This window comes from Episyrphus balteatus, chromosome 1 (genome assembly GCF_945859705.1).
Source record: "Episyrphus balteatus chromosome 1, idEpiBalt1.1, whole genome shotgun sequence".
Classification (NCBI taxonomy): domain Eukaryota; kingdom Metazoa; phylum Arthropoda; class Insecta; order Diptera; family Syrphidae; genus Episyrphus; species Episyrphus balteatus.
Genome location: NC_079134.1, coordinates 136,409,408 through 136,436,188, shown reverse-complemented (window position 1 = coordinate 136,436,188; position 26,781 = coordinate 136,409,408). Strand labels below are relative to the sequence as shown.

At 28.9% G+C, this 26,781-nt stretch overlaps 2 protein-coding genes across 6 annotated transcripts in view; one reads left to right on the top strand and one right to left on the bottom strand.

The window, feature by feature from the left end:
- Window positions 1-26,781, bottom strand: part of LOC129921025 (sodium channel protein 60E) — a 264,152-nt gene that overhangs the window by 45,672 nt on the left and 191,699 nt on the right. The gene's annotated exons all lie outside the window — the stretch shown is intronic.
- LOC129921030 (mitochondrial thiamine pyrophosphate carrier) overlaps window positions 1-26,781 on the top strand; it is a 138,051-nt gene that overhangs the window by 31,988 nt on the left and 79,282 nt on the right. The window contains exon 1 of one of the 3 annotated variants that reach the window (XM_056002653.1): window positions 654-891. The exons of the other annotated variants lie outside the window; for them this stretch is intronic. The gene's annotated coding sequence lies outside the window, so the exon portion shown is untranslated. Of the gene's footprint in view, window positions 1-653; window positions 892-26,781 lie in introns of those variants that run through there. 3 annotated transcript variants of the gene reach the window in all.

Genomic DNA, 26,781 nt, shown 5'->3' with positions numbered 1-26,781 from the left:
CGTTTGCGTGTCTGCAGTCATGAAAACTTAAAAAAATAACACATTTTTTAAAGTAGGTACCTATAGTGAATACAAATTTCCTTGGAATGTTTCCCTTCTTTGAACATGTGAACGAAAATAATGCTCAAAAATTTCCCTCGGAGCTTATTGGAAAAAAAATTTCCAGGGAAATTTTATGCGATTTTTTGCTCCCTGGCAATAGATTACGCGATCGCACAAAATTTTTTATAGGAATACCTACAATTTGAAAAACAATGAGTGAAAAGGTATTTTGATAAACAAAGTATTTTCAAAAAGCTTCATCTTGTTCAAACATTTTTTAAGGTTTTTTAAAAAGTATGCAATAGATTTTGCGCATTAGTTAGCCGGTTCCTCAAAGGATTATGACGATTAAATTTATGTACACAACGCTCATTGCATAATGTTCATTATGCCGGCCTCCCACACTCTAATAATAAACATTTTTATTAATGCTATTTTCGTTTTCATCTGTTTTAAAGTTATAATAAAGTGCTAATGGATTCATAAAGCAGATGATGCATTTTCATCTTCTTCTTCAACATGATTATTCTATTTCGAAAGGGAAATTACTTGCAGACAAATAAAAGCTTTATTTGTTTAAATGTCAAATCGAAACTCAATTGTCCGAAATAATAAAAACAGAAGAAAAAAACGCAGTGTCAATTAGACATTAAGTCTAATCCTCTGTGTGTTTAGTTCCTCAGCATCCGATTTGTGTTAAGTTTATTTACATTTTGTTCTCAATTCCTTTTTTGTTTTCTCAATAATTGAGTGCACATAAAATTATTATGTCAATAATCGATTTCTTTATTGAGTTTATTGAAAATTTGGGCGAAAAGTGTGATTAGCCACGGCTACCTCAAAAATCAGGTAAGTACCTCTACTTATTTTGACTATTCTTATTCCTATTTCGTAACAAATAGAGGTTGTAGTTACTTCATTTTAGCCTAATGCCATTCTTAAGGAGTATGCGTCCATTTCTTCTTTAAAAAAAATTAAAAAAATTTACATTGTTTTATGATGTAATTAAAAGTGAAAAGAGTCTATAAGATAATTTTTTGTATTCAAAAATAGACAAAAAGCTTATTAGAAGTAGGTTTATGCATCTTCTTATGTGGAACACGTGTCGCATTCTATCAATCTTAAGTAATTAGCCAAGAACAAAGTATGTTCAAGGCCGTATGAAAATCACTGCCTGTTTGCCGATTTACTGCAAATAGTTTTAGGAAGGTCAAGATTGTGTGAGTTTTGTTTATAATTTTTCGCTCATAAATGAGTTTTTTAATGTAAATAAAGACGTAAAACGCATTGAGATCGATTTTGATTCGATTTTTATTTTTTTTTGAAAGGAATTCGACATTAGAGTATCGAAGCAAAGAGAAAAAATACAAAAAAATGTAATTTAAAAAGGAATTTAAATATAAAATTGTTCATTCAAAAAATTGTATTGAAAATAAACTCATTTAAAAACTCTGCTCTTTAGGTTAGCTCTTTATTAAAATCGGGCTTTATTTGGAATAATGCCAATAAAATTGGGTTTGGAATTCCTTCATACATTTATGATCTTCCCTAGAAATTTAAATTAGGTACCTACTAGTTTATCTATAAACTCCAAGTCTTTCAGTTTTGAGTCAACTGTGAATTAAAGGTATCAATATGAGATAGGTAATACAATATTTTCTTGAGTGAAAGGGTGTTAAAAAAAAAAGAAAAAAATCTAAATTACATAGTATTAAAAAAACTGCGTCTAAAAGGATACCCAAATGAAAATAGGTAAAAATGTTTCATTTACAACAGAAGCCAAGAATCTAAGCATTTATGAAAAATAATTTAGCATAAAGGGTGTATTTTTAAAAAATCAAGAAAATATGTCCCAAAAAATCAATTGTATAAAACGAACTATGTACCTATATCAAAAATGTTGTCTTTGCCATATAAATTACTAATAAAATAAGTCTATACTATTATTTATTTTATTTATTTGAAAGTTTTCTTTTTTGATGTACTGAAAAAATGTGGGTTTATTGCGAAATACAAGTAATAATTAGCTTCTTGAAATCTTATTAAAATTCTTGTCGTTTTATGACAAACGCCAACTGTAATAGCGATGATGTTCAATTTGGGTTTTGAACCAAGAATCTAGGATCTATAAGAATATCATAATTTAAATGGTGTTTATTTTTCTTGAAACAAAACTTGATTGGGTACCCTGAAATTGGTTAACATTGCATTTAGGGGTCAAAAACAGCTGGCTGTAAATTCTGTAATAAGTTCAAAAAAGCGTTTAAAATATAACGAAACTTATGTCGAATTCCTTTCAATAAAAAATCGATTTGAAATCGATATCAATGCGTTTTACGTGTCGTTAACATTGTATCGAGGATGTTTTACTGAACGAAAAATCTTGAAAAGAATTCGACATTACATACTTATACTTTTTACTTTTTTAATTTCATATTAGTAGGTAAATGTATTTTTATACAACCGATCTGATTTTTTTTAATGAAAGATGGCAAAACATTATTTGAAAGTTTCAAAGCAAGCATTATTTAAATAAACACTAAATTCAAGTGTATTTCAAAGCATGTTTTTCATACAATAACACACATTTTAAAAAAATATATCACATCCGTTACATTTTTGAATTATTATAAAACCCCAGTCTTTTTTAAATTTCATTAAAATATATTCTTACTTCGAATACATATAATAAAGACAAGACTTTTCACTCAAAAATTTACGAAATGGCTTCTTAAAGTCACCGGAGTAGACTGAATTGATTTTCTAACGTCACACCCGTTGCACTTTACCTTAAGATATTGTGACGATACAAAACAGGTAAACAGAATATAAATCTAAAAATATATAGTAAATAACTACATTAGGAAGAAGGTTATAAGCTATTAAAGAGCATATTAAGTGAATTGTACACAAATCAGGAACAGATAAATCGGAAACAAATTCTTTTGGCGGATTGTTGAGTTACCTTGAAATACTGGAAAATACATTACCCACCATTTGAAATGAGTTCAATGATTTTGGTTCTTACCTGAAAATAAAAATAAAATTAAATTTATTTAATTTGATGTTATTAATGATTGATATAAGTTTTAAGTTACTAAACATTTTGGAAATTATTGTTAGGAAATAAATAAATTTCGAATATTTAGTCCTTGTAATATATTAGAATACAATTTTCTACATTGAAAGATATTTACATAAATTGAAAAAAAAAAAAAAAATGAATCTCTACAATTTAAAATATTTGTTTTCGACAGAGAGAAAAACACATTTTACCTCCACCTATCTTTTATTTTTATTTTAAAATTATTTTATTTAGCTTCATTTTCACATTAAATACCATTGAAATGATGTTTTCAGAAGAAAATAATTTTTATTTTTCACTTTAACCACTAATCGTAAATAGAATTCAAAACTTGGTTGAAAATCTACACAGCAGAAAACCTTTCATATAAATTCATTCAACATTCATTTTACTTCCAAGGAGTTGGTAAAAGTAGAAATTATCTGCATTGCTGCATATAGACCATGCAGTGTTGCCATAAGTGCCGTCCTATGCCTGTTTTAATAAACTGTGTCATTAAAAAAAACATTTTTAAAGAACAAATCTCAATTTTGTATTTAAGAAGTCAGGATTTTTCATTTCTAAGAAAAGCTCTGTAAATTTTAGATTTCTCGCTAAAAAAATACGATGCTTCCCCAAAATACTTCATGGTAACACTTGCATTTATACGAACATGGTTAGGGAAGGTATTACATAAAACAAAAAAAAAAAAATGTTGAAGAACTTTACGTCGTCGGTTGCATCCATTCAGCTTCAAAACACAATCTGAAACGTGCTACTATTTTTTAATTATCTTTAACGTCTAACCCAACGACGACGACGAGGACGACGCGACTCGACGCAGTAGTCATGATGAAAGTATGAACTAGAGAAAGGACAAAAACTACTATATTCCAACTGCACTTCCGGCAATTCTTAACAAAGCCATTGGCTTTACAGAAACTATATAGCCAGCTAGCTAGAACCTTAGGTGCATATCTCATAGATCGAGTCAAGTATTACCTTTCTTTTTGGTCCTTCTTCTTCAGCTCGTTAGGTGTACCTTCTCTATATAGTTAGTGTTTTCATACAATTTTAAACAATCCTCATGGAATTGGGTTTTTTTTTTCATACTTTTTAACACATACACCTGCAAATATACTAACTATAATGTTGTATATTTGTGTGTATAGTTATAATTTATCGTGACTCGTGGGAGTTTTAGTTTTACATTGTGTGCTTCTATTGTTTTGCCGTCTTAGAATCCTTAGTTAGAAGGTACTGATGGAGCAAAACTCTTAACTCTTGTTTTGTTATTCTTTAGTTTTCTAACAAAGAAACGAAATGAAAAAAAAAAAAAAACAACAACAACAACTCAGATGAGTTGATGTTCGTTCGTCTTGCCTTTCAGGCTACAAGAATTCTTTGCCATTCGAGCAAATTATTGTTTTCGTCAAGTTCCTTTCAATTTCAAAGTCTTTGTTATTATTTTGGGTTTTTTGTTTTTGGTATATAGTGAATTGTAGCTATCCTAGGTTGTCTGGTTTTGGTTTTTAAGCGAAAGCACAAATCATCTTTACAAATTTTAGATCGTTTGTGACGGTTTTATGATAACTCATTGTTTGTGCTAATTTTTAAAGGACTTAATTAATATTTAAAAAGAAAATGGTGATGTCACATTCAGTGAATATTTGGAATTACAAATCTTTAAACAATATCATAGAACTGCAATATTATATCCTTTAGTTAAGATCTAAGGTTATCAAGGGTATCTATTTTAACAACTATTTCGAATTCAATAGGTATTATCTATGTTGATGAAATATTTTATCCCGTAACCTTGGTAGTGTTATTATTTTCTAGTGTATAAGGTTTTATTGTTTTCACAGAATAAAGGCATAAGAGGTTGTACATTTATGTATGTACAAACGAAAAGGTTTAACCCAATTATGAATAAATTTAATCCCAACGTATAAATGTATTTAAACCAAAAGCAAATCAGTTTATTTCTTAGTTCAAAAGTTTATAAACCTTGATCCCATGAATTTCACCCAAAAACATTTGTATTTACATTTTGTCATGATATGTATGTATCAACATAAAACAAAAAGTGAAGGAAAAAAATAGGTTTTAGGGCAAAATGATTTGTAAACAGTTTAAATATACCTATTTTGAACTATCGTAAATGGAAAATTGATTTACATTTGGGATACATTTATTTTTGATTGGATTAAATCTTGTATGGTATTGACTTTTTCAAAAAAAAAAACATAGGATTAAAATTTATTTAGCAAAAAAACCGTAAGGTATTTAAAAATAAAGGAATATAAAAAAATGTTCGCTCCAAAAAACTGTACCTTAGTGATGTACATAGCATTGTCAAAAAGGTAAAATTAATTGTGATTTCATGCTTTCATGCCACAATCATTTTTTTGTGATTCTCCTTATCGGAAAAAAAATTTTTACTATTTGATTAGTTTTTTTTCTTGAAAACATTTTTAACGATTGCAATAAAATTTTTTTGTAAAAAAAATTGAACCGTTACTAACAGTTATTGCAAGGAATTGTTTTTTTTTAATTTCTGACTTTCTCGGTAACGATTTAACTGGTTTAGATGAGTTTTTTTTTATATAGGTACAAAAACATTTAAAAAGACGTACCTAATACCAAACCAAAGTTAAAAAAAGCTTTTTTTTATCTCTCGAAACCTTCCTTTATTTTAGTGTTTTACCGATACACATAAGTACTAACTATGACTTTCTAATGTCACATCCGTTACATCTTGTTTGAAGATATTTTCAAAAAGCACAATAGTTAGAATACTTCTAATATTAGAAACAATCACTAAGTATTAAAATACCTAATTTAGTGAAGTATTAAAATACTTATTATTATTTATTTAAGTATTCACTAAATACTTAAATAAATAATACCTACCGTAAAACATACAAAAATATGCTTATGCTCTCATGGAAATACCCTTTAAGTAGCTGCAAAGATTTTGATTTTTGGCTCTCTTCTAAGTGAACAATTTCATCGATTTTTGTTAGAAAATAATAAAATTGTAATGAATTTTAAAAACCTCAATTTTGATTCCTTAAAAATATTTCCATATTTTTTTGAAAAATCAATTCGACAGATCATTTTTTTGAAATTTTGTTTTCATGTGTCGAATAATAATTTCTTAAGAATGGCATACACTTTTTTTTTAATTTTTTGAAAATTTGTATTTATAAAAAAAATATATTTGAAATTACCTACATACATGACTGGATCGCACGTACTACCTTTTATAATTTACAATACGTAAATATAAACAAACCATTCAAAATTTATCGATTTGGTTAAATATCTCAAAAAAAAAAAAATCATGTACCGTAAAACGGGGTTACTTGTTGCGTAAAAAATCTACGAATTATTAAATTTCCTAGTGCGAAATTGAGTAAGTTCGTAGTTCTTTTTTAGGATATCTTCAGCCATGCTCTCTTCATGCTTTTTATAATTTACAATACGTAAATATAAACAAACCATTAAAAATTTATCGATTTGGTTAAATATCTAAAAAAAAAAATCATGTACCGTAAAACGGGGTTACTTGTTGCGTAAAAAATCTACGAATTATTAAATTTCCTAGTGCGAATAATTCGGCCTTACTATAAAAATTTTCAAAAATTTTTTATCGATATCAAACAAATCAAATTATTTTATTTCTAAGCCTAGTTAAAAAATAAATTAAAAAATTGCGTATACGCCACAGGGATCGCTTGAAATTTGAAAACAAGCATTTTGTTTATAGCTGATAAAATAATGAAATCAGTTGCCCTATAAGATGCCTCACAAATAGTATAAAAGGTTATGCAAATAGCATGAACAGAGCATGGCTGAAGATATCCTAAAAAAGAACTACGAACTTACTCAAGGAATGAAGTTGTTAAAGTCAAAACACGGTCTGTGCAAAAATATTTTATAATTAGTTATGACCCATCTTTATTCTTGGATAACGTAGATAATATTTGCACTCACAAAGGAACTAACCTCGACTTTATTACAAGATTTCTAAATTAAATTTTAGATTTTACCCTATTCCACTAAAAGACTACCAAGAATATTCTATTAAAGAAATCATATATCTGCATAAGTAATTCTTCAGAAAACAATTTGGCACCCAATTTTATTCATACAACCCAGTTGTACCTGTATCTAGTATTTACTTTTGACAATGACGTCATCTTAAGAAAAATAAACAATGGCTGGTAAAATTTTTTTCCGTTTGCATTTCTTTTTTTCTTCTTCAAAAAAACCATTAAACTTAATGCGGCTAACAACTGCTAAGGATTTACATAAACATTTTTACATGAATACTTAATGCTCATTGTGATTTAGATCCAGAGTCATTACCATTGTATGTGTGTGTGTGTATGTGTGTATATTCATAGAATTGGTTCTGTCTTTACTCCTGGCTTTTGCTATGAGCAAAAAAAAAAAAAGAAAAAAACTTAACGCCGCCATGAGAACGGCTGTAAATAGTTGTAAAGCACACTTGATGGCATTTTAATTTTACAGAATAAATATTGTTTTGTTTTATTTTGTAGTCAAAGAGGTTTTTTTGTATTTATTTTTAATGAGTGTTGTTGAGTAAGGACTACTCTTGTATAAGTACAATGCATTCAGACAAAAAAAAAAAAAAAAACACTATAAAGAGGTCAAACTAAATACCTCTCTATATTCTATACATTTGTATATAATATTTCAAAAGCTGCCTAATGAAAGTGAAAAAAAGAAAGAATGGACCGTCCATAAGATAATTTCTTCAGTTAAGTGCTTTTCTTCAATTGGTTTTTAAATTATTTCTTTTTCACAAGAATTGGCAACAGCAACAGTTTTTATTCATTGCTTAAAAAGGTTTATGTAATTGAGATTTGCTTGTGTGTTTTGCAAGTGAACGATTTTTACGGCTTGTTGAAGAGTTTTTTGATATCGATATGAAAAATAAAAACAAAACTAAAAATAATAAAAAAAGTTTGACCTCAAAAAAGGGTTCAGAAACAGAAAATTTTTAGCAAACTTTGAAATTGTTGCCAAATTTCTCAGCTAACTTTTTCATTTTATGTATGGTTCATAATTCAAAAATACCATGAATCTTTTTCTCCTATTATGTAAAATTCCAAGAATTAATTATAAACTTTTGCACGAAAGTATTTTTCTCTCCTATAAAATTGACGACCACATGGCTTTCAGCGGTAGTTTCTGTCTACGAGTGGCATCAAAATTTCAGAATCCATGGATTTTTTTTTAAGTCTAAGTATTTTTTTTTGTCAGTTTAAGAGTCATCAAAAACATTCGAAAAGATATGAAAATAGAAACCATTCAACAAAATTGTTAACAGCCTTGTATTTCGCCTTCCTTCCGAACGATGGAAAAAAATTCTCCACAAGCTTTCACAAAAGGGAAACCTGACGAAAAGCCAAAATTGGAGTTTCACTTGATGCTGAACAACCACCATTCAATTGCGGACGGAAGGCTCCTGTATCTTTTCCTTAACACTTTTAGGAGCATAGTTGAGCAGTTTGTTGAATATCGATCAATATTTCAGCTACTGTTCATCAACCTCGGGACGGCTTTTGACAGTATCAACATGGAGGTTATTTGAATTGCGTTGCGAAAAGGGGTATCCCAGATAAGTTGAATGCTACATAGGATAATTTCTGAACGCTACATATTTAAGACAAATTTCAAGTTCAAAGTGGAGTCAGGCAGGGCTGCACACTGTCACCTGTTTTGTTTCTTTTTTTACTGAAAATAAACTATGTACACCGCACAGCCTTGACAGGAAACGAAAAAATTCGGTGGACTCAGATATCTAATCCACAGGATTAAAGGCCATTATTAAAATAAAAATGGCAACTTTTATATGAAGACGTAAGTAGCAGCACGGAGAAAAAAAAACACTTAAAAACAAGCGGATTAAATATTAAACTAAGCGTATTTAAATACATCCCTTTTGATCAGCAACAGACTTAATAGGCATCAGGACCTAAGTCAGTCAGTATACTGAGAATGACAAATATGACAAAATTTGGTAGGGGAAGGTGGCCTAAAATGCCCCCCCCCCTTAAGGAAAATGTCTCATATCTAAAAAAAAAGTAGCATTCAAACTTCAATGTTATATACTTTTCAAAGTTTTATATATTACTCTCACATTTTTTTTGCTTTGCAAGTTAAAAAAATTCCAAAAAGTATTTAAATTTTTTAATTTTAAAGACGTCTACAAATTTCACTGATCAAATTTACCCTGGCAAAATGGCACACCGTCAAAAAATACGTGATTTTAAATGAAAAATCGAGTCAAAGGACTCCCTTTTCATTTTCTTGAAACAAGTAGTGCTTAATCCCCCCAGATCGTTCTACTAGTCATTTAAAACCCTGTTCATGTGGGTTTTTTTTTTTGGTACTTCAAATGTTTTGGATGTTTTTTTTTTTTTCCAGATTTTGGGCGGAATCAAGGACTTTCCTCAGTCCAGGACATCCTCTCTGTAGATCGTTTATATTAAGAAACCATTGAAAATGTGAAAGTAAGTATAAAATGGCATGTGAAAGTAGGTATGCCATTTTACCCGATTACTAAGTAGGCCATTTTGCCCATTTTGGGTTTTTTGAATTTAAACTTTATACCGGAAAATCTAAAATCGTTTTAAGCCAACTTATTTCAATAAATTAATAAGAAATACTTCATGCATACATACACTAACTTCTTTTTCCAATGTTACAATGTTTTTTATACTTTCTTTTTTACAAAAAAAAAAATTTCAAACAGTTTGACCTGTCAAATTTCAAATAATGGCTTGAAGTTGCTAAAATTTCGTATACCTATGTCGATTTTGCCAGATAAACTAAGGAATTGCGTTCATAAAACTTTCTAATTATATTTGATACTACGATTTCTAGCAAGGGGGCCATTTTACCTTGGGGTGCCAATTAAGGCCACCTTCACCTACAAGTACAGCTTCTAAGGGCTTCAAAAGCAGTGTTACCGGAGAGAAATATTAGAAGGTAGTACGACAGAAAAAAAAGGGGAGTATTTTGAACAAAATAGGAGTACAGCCATTTTTTTGTCTTGAAATTTTTTTTTAGTTTTATTTTTAAAAAAATATATTAAGTTAAACATAAGAAACAAAACATAAATAAATAAATTATTAATATAAAATAACAAAAGTAATAAAATATCTGTCTTATGGTAGATAGCTTAATTTATAGTAATATTATTTTTTTAGAATACAAATTAGGAACTTAGATATTGTAATCACAAGATATGTAATAAATACATTAAATAGTAGTGGTTTTGCAAAAATCAAGGTATTTTGATTATATGGTAAGTATAAAATGATATACGAAAAAAACAAATATTATTTTGTATACGCTTTTAAAAGTTGTTTTGAAGGATTCCATTTGTGGCAATCAACTCTATTTAACAATTCCTTGCAACTCATAATTGCATTTATTGTATTTTCTTCCAATCTGTTTCGTTTTTTATCTTTGATGATAAAGAGTTGGGAAACAACTCGTTCTGCCGCTGCGCTGCTGTGCGGAAGACTTAATAAAGCACTAACAAAATCCTTTGTCAGAGGGAAAAGTGTTTCATTAAGAGCATTTTTAAAAATAAATATTTCTGACCAAAATTCTTCTATTTCTAATGAATTCGAAACCATAGTTTGGCTAAGTAGTGTTCGCCATTCCATGTCGAGGTTTTCAATTTGAAGTTGCACACTTTCTGCTAAATTTAAAGGGTCAATGCCTTGAATATGTTTCAGAATTTCGTCATCAAAATCGATTCGCTGTGAAATTTGAGCACACAGGGTCTTATAATATTCTCGGCCAACACCTTTAAACTCAATTATTTCATTTATTTCAATTTTGTTTGTTTTAATAAAAAGTTCAGCTTTAGCCCCAACGTATACAGAGTTAATATTTTTTAAATAAATGTCAGAAAAATTCGGATTAGAGAGAAACTCGTCGATTTGATAAAATTTTGTAAAATAGTTTTATAGAACGTTTTTACGTATGGCAAAAATTTATGAATCCGGACGGACTGAGATTTAAATTCTAAGTTTAGCTGCTTAGTCAACTGGAGAACATAGGATAGAAATAATAAATACAATTTTGTGGTATCATTTAGTTCTTCTTGAATCTTGTGAACAAGATCTAGATTGTTGTCAGAAGATTCAAATTCAAAAGAATTCTCCAAAAAATAATGTAATAATGCAGGCCACTGTTTTAGCGTTCTTGCCACAACCTGTTCAAGAGCTAACCACCTAGTAAAAATTCAATTTGAAGGTAAAAGTGCTGCCAAATTTGCATTAAATTTAAAGTAAATTAAATTTATTAAGGCTGACATTACACTATTAAAATAAAATATTGTATGTCATTAAAAAAAATAGGAGTACGAATGTGAAAGGAGGAGTACGGGAGTACGGAGGTGCTGAAAGTAGCACAATACTCCTATGGGAGTACTTTCGGCAACACTGTTCAAAAGTCTTACCTACGCAATTCTTTTGAAAATAAACCATTTGTCTGTCTTTAATGAAAACAAACCTATTTCGAAAAAGGTTCACTAAACTAATTAAAATTGCCACTTACTGAAGTAATATTAAAACGTCTTCCATCAAATTGACCCAAAATTTACAAAAACAATATACAAAACCTTGAAATGGCTTCTTCATCTTCATAATCATAGTCTCTTAACCCTTGAGTTTTTACCTATATAACTTATATTTATCTTCATCAGAAATTGTCTATTATGCTTTGTAACATTGAATGAGCCCACTCGATTGTTCTCTCTCAAATACAATGAACTACCATCATTCAAGAACTACCATATAATGAAGCACTCGAAACATCCCTCAAAACAGCTTATTAAACTCAACGGCCCTTTATAAAAACAATCACAAGACTTTATACCCTTTGAAAATCCTTTGATGAAATGTTTCCATATTCTTTATGTGTCCTCTTAGAAATATCATTTTTTTATTTCTTTCTTATTTTCTGTCAAGTAGAATGAAGAGCTCTTGATCAAATAACCCTTTTACTTAGAAAAGTTAACCCTAAGATGGAACAAAAAAAAAATGTCGGTATGATTTTTTGTTTAATTAGGTTCTTCAAAAAAAGAAATATAAGAATTTAGTTTTTTTTTTTTAGTTTTTGTGTATTAAAGGTGACTTCGCGAACCTCGTTTCTTTTGAATAGATAATAAGGAACTAAAAAAAAAAGGATTCTTGAATCTGATGGGTTTTTTTTAGTTTTATTTAAGTTTCTATCAGCACACAAATACATTGCCCCACATTTCAAAACTTTGTACCATCCGCTGTGTGATAGAATATGTTTCAAAGGAATATTCATGCATGAACGTTGATTGTCCTTTCCCTTTGATAAAACACCTACTCTATAACTTTTCTTCATATATACTCTACTCGTATGTCAGGGGTTCAATTGCACAAAAAAGTTCATCTCTCAACTCAATGTTGTTGCTCCTTGATACCCCATCTCACCAATTCACCACACCTCTGTATTTTTTTCTGTTTTTACTGTTGATGGGGAAAAACTTTTCCCATTTCAGAGATGAAGAGAGAGAGAGCGAAGTTCTTTGTTTTAAAAAACATTTAAATATTTTAACAGAGGACATTTTTAATGAGGAAGTACAATGCACATTGAAATGTATGCCAACTCCACCTACTCACTCTGGGATGTTGCAATCTGACGCATGTCAGCCAGTCCCTCATATCACCCACCCATCATTAATTTACTCCTTATTTTTCCTCTGGATGGCATAGTTTTGCAACCGGGGTAACAGTGCTGCTATAGGGCCAAGGCAGGGAAGGCAAACCCATTGGCACACGAACTAATTTATGTTTTAAAAATTCCATGATGGATGGATTTTAAGTTCAACTGCGTGAATAAAATTTAAGGAATAATCGTAATTTTAGCTTAAATCTTTTAAATCTTTTATTTTTGTTAGTTTTTCTATTTTTACAATAAACGGTTTTCAAGGGCCAAATTTTGACAGAAAGTTACTATTTTTAGTTAGGTACCCGGTACATATCACTCTTGGGTTAAAAAAGATGCAGTGTTTTAGGATAACAAAAGATAGTTTTTAAAAAATTATTTTACTCTGTACTTGGCACGCAACTTATTTAAATGGGTTCGGCAGCACTGGTCCACTGCATGATGCAATCGAAAGGAAAACAGACTTTTTCGTGTGTGCCATCACTGGATGCTGATGGTTTTCTCGTTGCGGTTTTTCGAAAAGTAGGGTAAAACTCAAACAAAACAATAAAAGGTAAATTAAAAATTCACAGGATAAAATGCACCCTCTGTTCCTTGTTCCAGTATTTACAGTGCTGTGCTAAAAAGTTTTTTATGTTAAACTTTTATACCTAAGTTCAACTGAGCCAAAAGGTTATCATCTACCGGCTAACATACAATTTGTGCGTAAGTCAAGATAAGTTGCTGGATTCCTTACCTTTTCGGCACCGTTTAAGCCATTTAAATAAGTTTTTAAGTCTAATAACTTTCCAGAGTTTTTTTTTTCACCTCACTGTTTTTGTATAGTGCCTCCGAGAAGTTTTTATGCAAGTGAAGATAGACATGTGAATTCATTTCATTTATCTAACCTCGTTTCTATGTTTTAAATTTCGTTCTATGGTTTTGATTATTTTTAAAGGGATATTATTGTTGTTGTTGTTCAAGTACCCACCAGTCAGAAATTACCATATCAACGCTAAAGCTTATCGTAACCTTAGCCATTGGGGGTTCAAAAACCCTTTTGAACAGAATTTCAATCAAACGAAAATTAATTGAAATTTATACCAGAGGTATAAGGATAATGTCAAGGGATACTTGATCCTAAACTTCCATTTAAATATAATGTCAGAGTGACACATTATGTGTATCTGGGTTATCTCTTGTTGTTGAGTTTTCTTGTTTTATTTCAATTAAATTTAACGTTGTAGTTAACCTAATTTTATTACCAACAGGACTTATATTGGTAATAAATTCTTAAGTAAAGTCCTAATGGGGTGAACTTTGATAAGATAAATTTTGTGGCTATCTAATAGTTACGGTAAGCAATCAAAAATCCACGAAAAGAAACGATTTTACAAAAATAATAACGAACATTAAAATTGTATTAACAAAATATTAACCAAAAAAAATATTAGGAAATAAAACAGCTTTGTGATTTTTCACCTTTATTTAAAAAAATTTAACGGCGAATTATATACACACAAAACTTAAAAAAATAGGAAACTATCATAAAAATAAGAGAGAAAAATCATATAAATTGTTTTGGATTTTGTATTAAAAAAAGTTACTCATACACCACAGTGGTTCACCTTTAACGTACATGTAGTTGAATTTTTGAGACTGAGGTATTAAATGGCAGAAGATACAATACCAAACAAAATTTATTTGATTAAGACCCGTTTGCTGAATCGAAACTTAAGCATTTAAGTTCTACATACATAAATCCTTTTGTGACAGTTTACACAGAGGAAAAATTAGGGAATAAGAGTTTAAGTTCGACATAAATTATTTAAGTTTGATTCAGCAAATGGCCCTAAAATACATATTTATTAAAAATTATTCAAATTTTATTACTCCAGCCAAACAAATGATTAAACTTCGGAATGAAATATTATATATTTTTTTAAATATCTTTGTTTGAATATCGTCAACTGGTGTAACTTTGTGTTACTTTGCCCCAAAGTCCAAAAGTATGATTATTTTTCATTTGACGCTTAGGAAGCAAAAGAACCGCAATGGATATAATAAACTACATAAATTAACGACGATATAAAATCAGGTCCATATTTACAGCTCGTACAAAGCAAATTATATTTGAAATGATGCGATGGTAAGAAAAATGCTGTTTTTAAGGTCAAAATGATATTAATTAAATTATTGAATTGAAACCCCAGTTTACGGTATTCTATAACTCATCTTAAATGTCCAAAAAATCTATTGGCCGAAAGTTGCTATAATTTCAAAATGCAAGTGTTTCTATACATGTGACACATGACTCGGAGGTGCATTTGTTAACAGAACGTTAGCATTAGGAAAAATCCGTAAAAATCTTCCATTTAAGTTGGGTGTTAAAAAGCAAGAGTCTCTTTAAAAATATCTTAGGCAGAAGTTTTTTTTATGAGTGATGTAAAAATATGAGGTAACCCCAAAAAAGTGCAACATGGCTTTAAAAAAAGTTAATATCGGGATTATTTAGTAGTTAAAAATTGTTATTTTTGACTATTTTAATAGTCAATTGTAATATAATATTTTCCAAATTTACTATTAAATAGCCAATTTTTAAAAAATAACTATTTTAATAAGTAAAATTGACTATTTAATATGGTTCATTTAACTATTAAATAGTCAATTTTAGCAAAATAACTATTTAAATAATTAAATTTACTATTACATAGTTAATTTGGAGAATACTATTATAATAACCACATATAACCATTTTAAACTATTTTAACTATTTTTTCTCTTAGTGTGGAGAGTAAAAATTAAAAAAAAAAATCATGTGTGCAATTCACACGTGGTTGAAGTGAAACCTTAAAAGTTATTTTTTTTTGCAAAAAAATAAAAATCGAAAAAATGTACCTTCTTTTTATTCCATCATCTTTAAATCCATATCTTTTATATGACAACCTAATAACTTAAATAATAATAAATTTTATATCATCTGAAAGCTTATTATTTCACCTTTTATTTGACTTTTCAATCATGTTTCTACCATGCCTACAAAAAAAGTAAGAATTTTTTAAAGTCAACCATCTCGAAATTTAAAACTGAGATTACGGTATTTCGTACACTGGTGGCTAGTCATCGGCAACAGATCTCCATACGTATTTTGAGGTATTTTCACGTTTTTGATATTTATATCAAATGAAAGTTAATATTATCAGCATGCGTATTAAAGTTAAATAAAATTGTCATGTGCCCTAGATCAAAAGATATAACGTGTTTAGAAAAAGAACATCTTTTGATCGTTATCTCAGTATTTTGAAAATTAAATTAAGTGAAATTTTGCACGATTATAGTTTATTTAATTACCTATCTACAGTAATTTCATTCATTTATCTATTAAAACAAAAAAGTTATAATCAATTGATTTTTCCTGTCGCTTTTTCGTTTCATCTTGTTTCAAGTCACTACGATACTAAAGAAGTTTTCACTTCAAAAGTAATAAATTTTTGAAGTCAATCAAATTTTACAAAAAAAGCCGAAAAAACTACGTTTTTTATATTCTTTTATCAATATATCGATTTTTACTTGCGATATAGGTACTATAGGGCAAGTTTAGGATTCGTAAAAAAAATCGAACTCGAGATAACAATTTTACATGACATTACGATGATGGAGAATGCCAAAAAAGTGGGTCCGGCAATTCTGTCTGTCTGTCTGTCTGTCTGTCTGTCTGTCTGTCTGTCTGTCTGTCTGTCTGTCTGTCTGTCTGTCTGTCTGTCTGTCTGTCTGTCTGTCTGTCTGTCTGTCTGTCTGTCTGTCTGTCTGTCTGTCTGTCTGTCTGTCTGTCTGTCTGTCTGTCTGTCTGTCTGTCTGTCTGTCTGTCTGTCTGTCTGTCTGTCTGTCTGTCTGTCTGTCTGTCTGTCTGTCTGTCTGTCTGTCTGTCTGTCTGTCTGTCTGTCTGTCTGTCTGTCTGTCTGTCTGTCCGTCTGTCTCTATCTGGAGCTGCAGCCTAAACGAGTGAAGTGATTTTCTTCAAACTTGGTAGTTAGCAGTTTTTGGTGATTCCCTAGAGGGGAAATCGAAATTTTTTTTTTATGACCAAAACTAACGGTACCTGCCATATAACGGAAATAGAAAAGTTAATTTTTTTCAAAAACGGCTCTAACGATTTTGATTAAAATTTTTGTGTGTAATACTACACATAAGGGCCAACTTTTTAAATAAAAAAAATATTTTTTGTACCGTTATTAACGGTACCTGTCATAGAACGGTTTTTTTCGTTTCTGAATATCTCGTACAAAATTAACCCGATTTAAATGAAAATTTTTATACAAAAGTGTGTAAGTAAAGATAATATTAAAATTTCAGAAAATTTTCAAAAAACGCATTTTTGGTTTTTAAAAAAATATTTCAAAATTTTTTTTTGAAAAATCAATTTTTTGAAAACGGATCAATGAAAAATTTTGAAATTTAGTTTTTATGTGTAAATTAGTTATTTCTTCAAAATGGCATACCAACTTTTTTTTGAAAAATGTTAAAAAAATTTTATATATAAAAAATTATTTTTTTAAAAAACGGCTCCTACAATTTTCAAAATTTTTTTTCTAAAAATACATTTTTATACGAGAAATAAAATGGCATATTTGTTTTTTTTTTTTAAGATATTTTAAAACGGAGTTTTATTAATTATAAAAACAGATTTAATTTTTTTATACTACTTATGAAATTTCTTCAAAATATCGAATTTTAAATTTCTTGAATAAAAAGCTTTAACATTATAGTTACTTTAAGCATAAGAGCAAGTACGTGCGACCCCAGTCGTGCAATTTATTTGATATGCAAAGCTATAAAAAAAACTACACCATTAAAAAGCTTATAAAATTTTCTGGAGAATAAAGCCATACTTAAATTTTTATAATGCACAAAAAGTATAAAAATAATTTATTGAAAACAATCATTTTCATCAAAAAAAAGCGAAAAAAACACGTAATTTTATCTTCTCACGCTATTAAATGCATTTTTTCCCTAACAACCTATAAACATTTTTATACCATCTCAAAGCTTATTGTCCAAGCTCAAAACATATATATCGATCAGGTCTATGAGAGACATCTACAAAAAGAGCTAGAATTTTTTAAACTCGATGAAATTTCATCAAAAAAAAGCAAAAAAAAAAACATTTATTTTTATGTTCTCATGCTGTTAAATCAATTTTTTTGCTTGACAACCTATAAAAACTTTTATAGTATGTAAAAGCTTATTGTTTCACCTTTCATATGACGTATCAATCTCATTTTAAAGATGCCTACAAGTTAGAATTTTTTAAAGTCAACCATGTCGAATTTCCAGACTGAGATTACGGTACAACAGATCTCCACAGGTGTTTTGAGGTATTTTTCAATTTTTTCAATTTAAGATTGTGTAACTTGTAGAGCCACGTACCGTTATGTGTGATATATCAAATAAAAGGTTATGTTATCAGCATGCGTATTAAAGTTAAATTAATTAAAATTTTATGTGCACTAGATCAAAAGATATAACGTGTGCAGGAAAAGAACATCTTTTTACCGTTATCTCCGAATTTTGAATATGAAATTAATTGAAACTTTGTACAATTATAATTTATTTACCTATTTTTTTACCTATCTGCAGTACAAATTTCATTCATCTATCTATTAAAACAAAAAAAGTTATAACAAGTTGAATGTTCGTGTCGCGTTTTCGTTTCATCTTGTTTCAAATCACAACGATACTAAAGAAGTTTTCACATCAAAAACTATTATTTATTTTAAAGCTAAGGATAACATGATATGTTTTCGATGAGATTCTATAGTGCGAAAACAAACAAACAAATTAATTGAAACAACTACATTTTTAAAAGTGTTTTGTATTTTTGTTTTTTTTTTTTTGTAGAATATAGAATACAACCACAAAGTACAGTCACATTTTCCAATCAAACTACTTCAATTTAAAGATGAGTGCCTCAATCAAGTTTATTGTACCTATAAGTTTTCAATTTGATTGAATTTAAATTTTATATATTTTTTTCATTTTTTTTTCTATTCATATTCACTCTACTATTTCATTGGAGTGGAAAAGTTAAGTGTGATATCATTAAAGTTCATCAAACCCATATTTATTCATTGAACTCAATGAGCATAACCATCATCATTATCATCATCATCATCAAATCATCATTGGTTAAAAATATACTAATCCTTCTAAACAAAAGAGCAACACATTTCAAAACCACTTTGGTGTTAATTCATCTAATATTGCTTAGCGGCCTCGAAAATTTTCAATTTCACACTTAGATAGACAATATTTGAAATTTCACACTAATACAAATATTTCTCGGCAAAAATCTTGTGTTCTCTATCTCATCTGGTCTATATCCCATTCATAAATGCGGCTCTTTGATGAACATAATAATCTTACACTCGAACGGGAATTATATATATTTTTTACCCAAATTCAGATAAAAGTTCTATGAAATCCCTTTTTTGTTGTTGTTGTTGTTGGTTCAAAGTGAAGCTTCTTGTATAATTGAAAATAAACCCTTCCTTGAGGCTGTTAAGACAATTAGTTGTTGGGTTAATTTTTGTATATCTATGCATAAATGCTTTCTCAAGTTTTTGTTGTTGTTTGGTGGTTTTATGAGATGGTTAATGTGCGGTCTATTGTGATTTTTTTGCTGAACCATTTTGTTAAACTGACAGAATGTAAGGATCAAGTTTTTTATAATCGAAAAAATATTAAGCTTAATTTTCTTCCCACTTTTCTTTATGTACTTTGCAATAATAGTTTCTAGAAGAAATATTTTAATCGAAATGAGTTTCAAGTTATTACTTCAGGCAATTTAACTAAGTAAAATTTTTGTAATCATTTTTAAAATAACTTTTTATTATTTGATATCTTTGCATTTTCCATTCTGTTCATCAATTAATCGTTGGCGTTATTTGGTGTGTCTGAGTTCAAAGTAGATTGAAAAAATAAATTACATAATTTTATTGGTCTTCTGAAGTTTGCATTGAAAATTTTACACTTTATGGATAAGTTTACGAGGTAATAACCATTGAATTATTAAAATCAAAATTTCTACCATGTCATCAGTAGTTTTTGAAAATGACTGCAAATTAAAATTTCTATAAATAATTCCTCTGCTGCGTTCACCTACCACGAAAAGCTTTTTAAACAAAAGCATGCTCAAGTGCTTCTGAAACCCTTTTCCAAGACTCCCTTCTTTAACCAAAAAAAAAACTTTATAACAAAAAGATTTCTAACCAAAAATGATATTGCTTCATAAAACTTTATAGATTTAAAGTAGTATAAACTTTTATCAAGACACCTTTCCACACATTCTTATTTCTGTTAAATTCCATTTTGTCTTTGGTAAAAATTTTCACTCCTTTCTATCTCTATACAACACGAGTAGGTACATTGAGCAGGTCTTATGCGAGTACAAAAAAAGGAACTCAGGTGTTGTTAAGTGTCACATTTATTGAAGCAAAGAAGACATCTCCTTAAGTCTCTGCATCGCTTAAGGGGGTATGGAAAGGTAATGGAAACGATAATGATGCAGACAAGATTACTATACCTTGCTGTACTTTTGTATATATATAAACTAAAGCATAGAGAAACCGAAAAATGTGTATATTGTGGTATAGTATGGTTTTTTATTAAAAAAAAAATTTCATTCTAGATCCTTGCACAATGTTTTCTGACTGTAATGTCGGTTCAGATTCCATACCACAGATAAAGCCGATTACATTGCGAATTTCAAGTAAGTCCCTGTAGGATTTTCCTTGCCATTCTCATATTCGCGCTCTATGCAATGCTGCACACAAAATAGTTGCCAGGTATTGGATTTTTTTTTTGGTATTTAATCTATAGAAACAAATTTTCTAATAAATTTTCGAGAGAGAGGATTTAAAATCTTTTCAATTGTAGTATTTTATATTAAGTGATCCAGTTTCTAGCTGATAGCTGGCAGATATAAGTTTATGTAAGAATTAGAAACAAATTATTGGTACGGTATAGCAAAGAATGCGTAAGCCTGAAAGCTAAATTTTTAAGTAAAATTTTATTTAAAATTTATAAATTTAAGAAAATGCAAGTGCAACTTTTGTTATAACTTAAAAACAATTTTATAATAGGTACTATTGAACTTTTTTTAAAACATTTTTACATAATAAACAACTTTGCACAAAAAAAATTGGAATTTTTGTCAGGATAAGAATTTTCTTTTCGCGTCAGTCCTTTTTCAATACAACGTTACTTAAACAACTTGGTGGAAAACCAAATTTAGTCCGCAAATATTAACAAAAACAATTACAAAAAAAAAAACGAAAAAGCTTAAATTTGGAGCTCAAATCCTTATGTATATAAATTTACTAAAACAAATAGTTTTAATAATTTCTAACTCCATCTGACGATTTGTTTTGTTCCTGAATTTTGTTCTTCTGATTTTTCTATTTTCTCTTGTTTACCAATGTTTTGTTTTAACATTTTAAGCAATGTAGTTTTCTTGCACTTTTTGATAGAAATTTAAACTAGCCCTAAGAAGTTGGCTTGGCACCTTTTTTTTCATTCTAGTTTTCGAATGTCCCACTTAAGTAACCAGAATCAAAATACTCGAAAATGTTACCCGTTATTCTTTTCAATGTACTAAAATAAAATTGTGTGCAAATTTTGTCAGACTTTTTTCGCATATTGTAACTATAGGGGACTAAAAATTTAAGATTCAAAAATTGTGGCCGCGAAAAACTGGCGGAATCAAATAAAATACATGTTACCATATAGAATATGAACCATAAAATGTTTGAAAATACAAATGAACGTGATTTTACAGATCAAGACCAAATTATAATGTTGCTTTATGACTTTAACAATCTTATGTTTCAAATAGTTCTGTAAAGCAACAAAAAACCCTTACAGAATGTCCACCAAAATTTCGAAAAGCAATTCCAGAAATTGAACTTTTTTACTTAATTAAATGTATGTTTTCTGTTTCATTACAAATTACTGTTTCATTACAAATTTACAAAAATACCTGAACCAAATTCGATAAAGTAAATTTGTTTGAAAAAAATCGTTAATAAAAAACCTTCTACAGTACAAAAACAACGCAAGTATTCGATTTTCTGAAATACAATATCCATTTGTTTGTTATTTCTGTTTAAAAATTTTGAGTTGAAAAAAATAATATACACGACTGGGTCGCACGAACTTCCTGTTAGAGTTTAAGTTGCTAAAATGTTTTAGACTTTTAATATAAAAAAAAAATTAGTTTTTCATAGGAATAAAACAACATTTGAAATGCAATTGAGCTCCAAAATAAGTATGTAGTTCGATTTATTTTATTAAGATGCATTTTAAGAAAAAAAATTCAAAATTCCTAGTTTATAAAAAATTTTATTTTGTATAAATAAGTTTTTGGAAAAAAAGTTTTAAAATTAAATTGGTATGCCATTTTGTAGAAATCACTAATTAACATCTAAAACAGAAATTTCAAAGAAATTCAATGTACCGTTTTTGAAAATTTAATTTTTCATTTTTCGAAAAGAGTTAATTTTCTCGTTTTCGTCCCGTTTTCAAGTTATGAAGGTTTTCATGAAACTAAGTCTGATATCTGATTCGAAAGGTTTTTTGTTTTTACAACCAATAAAGAATTTATTACAGTTTTAGTTTGTCCCAAAACTTTTTTTCTGTGGACAACCTTTTCTCCGCAATTTTGCGTCAAACCCAATTTTCTTCGTTTTTAAGCTATTTTTTTTTTTTATGTTCATATAATTTTATTAAAAAAAAAACACATAAATTAGCATTAATTTTGTTCGAATATTTTATTAAAGTCCAGTTTATTTTCTTAAAAAAAAATAAGTTTTTTTTCATAAAAAAGTAATTAAAATAAAAATAATTTTTATAATTTTTATTATCTTTATTATTTTTCCTTTGTTATTATATGTTATATAGTTCAGAAATCAAAATTCCCATTCCAACGATTTCTTCTATATACATGTATAGAAGAAATCGTTGGAATGGGATAAAAAATGCACTTTTCTCATCGTTCACGGATATTTCTGGTTTCATTTCATTTCAATGCTTTTTACTTATAGTGTTTGGAGCCCAATAAGACCCCATAATTAAATTAAGGATATTGGAATATAACAGAACTACGAAACATAGTTTAAAGCACAAGAACAGTTCCCGTAAGTGGTCCACTACAAAGAGTTAGCAAAATTTTAATTCATTCTATCGGGCCCATCTCCATTGCTTCGTTTATGGTTTGTTTAGTCACAAAAATGAACAAATGCGTAAATGAACTTTACTCATATGGCAACATTGTTATCCAACGGGTTATGGCGTAATGTCAAACCGTACATATCACCTTAATTGCTTGCAACTGTTAGGAGGCACATTAGAGTGAGATACATTCGCACACAAGCCACAGAACGACCCCTTTTTCCGTGCATAACAGCGTAAAGGATATATGCATCAGCTTCTATAAACACACACATGTACATCGAATAGTATACAAATACAACCACCAAAGCACCAACCAAGTGTCATGAATTATTTTGCAGTTTCCGGATAACGTTCGTTTGTCTCAAATGTTTCTCGTTTCGTTTTCTCTTAGTTTTTGTATATTTTTTGAACTAAAATGAAAATCTTCCCAAATCCCCTACGGAGGCTGTTTCAACGATGCGGATACAAAATTTGAGTATTTTATATATTTTTTTTTTTTATTCTGTTGTTGTTTGTCATACTTCCGGGCTTGAGTTTATTATATGGTTGGTGATGGTTATGAGTTTTTGGCTTCATGGATATTATAGCTCTCTCCATTTGGATGGATGGCATCATGAATCGCATTGAAATGTATTTCCTGCTACAAGTTGAAAATGTCAATGAAGATATGTGGAATTTGCGATATGTTACGTATTCGCCCGAGTGTTTTGCATGATTGCTTGCAATTTCATCATATATGTATATAAAGATGTGAAACTTTATTTTGCTGAATAACTTTACCTTACCGAACGTCTCGTGATGGGGCGAGTTATAGCTTATTGCTTAGCTGCATTTTGAAAAACAATACAACACAATAATGGTTTATGAAAGTTTAAAAGCATTTGTGCGTTATTTTGAAGAAATGAAGGTAATTTATGAGTAGACATGAAACTTTGGATAAAGTTCTTATTTGAAAACTATAAGTATTTAGTTTCTTGGAATTCAATCAAATGCTTCGAAACTACGTGGAAAAGTTTTTGCAGTGGGTTGTGGCTAACTAAGTTGTTGCAATTTGAATTCAAATGATCCTTAATTTTCTTGTGGGTTTGTAAACGGGTCTAGGAAGCCGTGGCTGATTTGGAATAAAGGAAACAGAACCCTTCCACATCATGAAATTTTAGAAATAACCAATATGCATAATGTAACTAAAAAGATGTTTTGAAGTTGCCAGAATAATATTCTTATTTTCCATTCGACCAATTTTGAGTTTTGAGTCATCAAAAATAATATTATCGTTATTGCTTTGTTAACTCATACTAAAAATCATCAACATATTTTAAACTATTCGGCACGATTTTAGAGAAAATCTATTTTTAACCCTCTGTCGGTACACGGGTGCGAATTTGGCAGGACAAAAATATTTTTTTTCGAAATTGTGAATACAATATTCGAATTCCTCGGAATATTCTACACCAATTTCATACTTGATTCTCTATAAAATATTGTGACCTAAAAAAAGTTCTAGCGACATGAAAAAGTATAAACCAAATTCGCACCCGTGTGCCTATCACGTCACAAAAAAGAGGTGTGCCTACAGAGGGTTAAATACCGAAATTAATGGTACCTAATTGCCATCTGAATAAAATGGAAAAGTTTTGGATGATTTCATAAACGTCTGCCTAACCTAGACCTGTGTTAGACTTATTCATAAAAACATATCTGCATTCTTACTAACTTAGTCCAGCTGCAGTAACTATGCTGTTCAAAACCGTCATTATGTCGTCAACGTTTGTCGAGCAGATTGCGCAGTCAAAATTTGATAACTGCAGAATCCACAAAGAAAATAAATAATGCAAAAATATATAAAATTGGGAAGCAAAAATGAAGATTAGGGTGGTGCAAAAAATGTTACTTTTGTAATTTTTCGAAAAATTTGGATTTTAATGACACCGAAAATTCTAAATCCTGATTTTTGAGATAATGAGTCTAAATTGATTTTTTTCGTATTAGGGTGTCTCTAAAAAATTTTATTTTCTACTGTTGCTTGTGAAATTAAAAAAAAACCAACGTGGTTATTATTTTAACTAAATTATAAAATAAAAAAAATAATTATTTAATTTTTTTTTTTAACGGAAAAAAAACTTTTTTGAACACCCTTATTAAAAATATTTTTTTTCCATCCATATAATTTTTTTAAAATGTGATCTCCGCGATTTTTTTATTCCACTAAAAGTAGAAGAAATAATTTTTTTTTTGCTATCCTAATGTTAAACGGTTGGCCTACAAATATTCTATGTTATTAAAAACAATATTTTTGGGAACTGAAAAAGAAAATACATCTTTGCTCAACCCTTATTAACCAAAATTCATTCTGTGGTTATTTTTTTCTTTTTTTTTTCGTTTCTGATGTTTATGAACATCCAGTGACTGCTGAAAATTGTATTTACGCAGGCCTGCAAACATTCTGCAGAATTGGTGTGTACACTAATGCAACAAAGCAGAAAGACGATTGATTGTACTAACGCAAATTTCCTACGCTTATAAAAACAACCTTTCTCTTCTCAAAAACGGTTTAACGATTTAAAAAAAATTACATGTAGGTACTAAGGTGAACAAGGTCCTTAACTAATTTAAAAAACTTTGTCGATTAATATTTGATTTTAAAAGGAATATCAATTTTTAAACCTTTTTTTTGAACAATTTTATGTTTGAAAAACTTTTTTTTTAACGGCTCCTACAATTCTTAAATTTTTTTTGTTTGGTGTTAAAAATATTTAAAAGGAATTAAAAAAAAAAAAAACAAATTCTTATTTTTTTAAGTTTTTGTTAAATGAAATTAAAATGTGTATACCTAGTAAATTTTTACATAAAAATCTTTAAAATTCCAAGCAACTTTTCCTATCAAAGCAACATTTCCTATAAGTAAGTGCGACCCGGTCATATAATTTTTTTTTCGATTTTACCTAATTTGAAATAACAACTATTTTTTATGAAAATAATGTCCTTAATATCAAGAAATAATAAAAATTCCATAAATTAAGAGGAATTTTTTTGAGTCCTCGCGACTCGCATTTCTATTTGTATTATATTTTTTATAAAATTCATTCCGCCATAAAAACATTCCAATAAAATATGCACACTTGATTTTCATTGAATAAATCTGTTACTTTAATACATAATAACTACTCGCATGTACTCACAAACAGAAAAATGGAACATACATTGAATTAAAATCAATGACACCAGAAACGAAACAATTATTCTCTCTGTTTAAATATTTAAATATACAAAATTCAATTAACATCTGTGTGAATATTTTCATGTTACACGAGTACATCAAAATGACTTAATACAGTTAACAGCTGTGTCAATAAAGACCCACCAAAAGTCAACCTACAATTTCTTATTAAATTTTTAGTCAAAAAAAAATATATACCAAACTCTACCGAAGAGCTTTAAATGTTGGCTTCTAAAGGTAGTTATGTGTCTAGTACTGTGGCAGGTATTTGATTTATGAAAAAAGTAGGAACTTGTCCATAATTTCCTTCTAAAGCGTTTTAAGTTTTAGTTTTTTGATAAGGTATTTAAAAGCTTAGTTTGTCTGCTACGATGTTTGTGAAGTTATCCCATTTTTACTTGTATATCCTTCAAATGACCCAAATTTACTTTTCATAATTTCATAACTCATTTTGATGGAAAGCCCCATCCATCAAAACCATCAATCATTATTA